Consider the following 244-nt stretch of genomic DNA (forward strand, 5'->3'; position numbering starts at 1 on the left):
GCGCCGCCAATCAGCGTACAGTACTGGGGGGCGAGGCTGGGCCGCGGCCGACCCGCCCCCCCCCCCCCCCCCCCGGTGGTCCCTCCACTCAGAATCCGCTATCTCCACGTAATTGGGCTTCTTGTTTCTGATTGGCTCTTCGCGAACCCGCCCCGCCCGCTCCAGAAGGCCCCCCGCAGTTGGGTGCAGTCCCCGCGGCGGCTCCGCCCGCTGCTTTCCCCCGATTCAGCACCTCCCAATGCCG

Source organism: Lutra lutra, chromosome 7, assembly GCF_902655055.1.
Source record: "Lutra lutra chromosome 7, mLutLut1.2, whole genome shotgun sequence".
In the NCBI taxonomy this organism is placed as follows: Eukaryota; Metazoa; Chordata; class Mammalia; order Carnivora; family Mustelidae; genus Lutra; species Lutra lutra.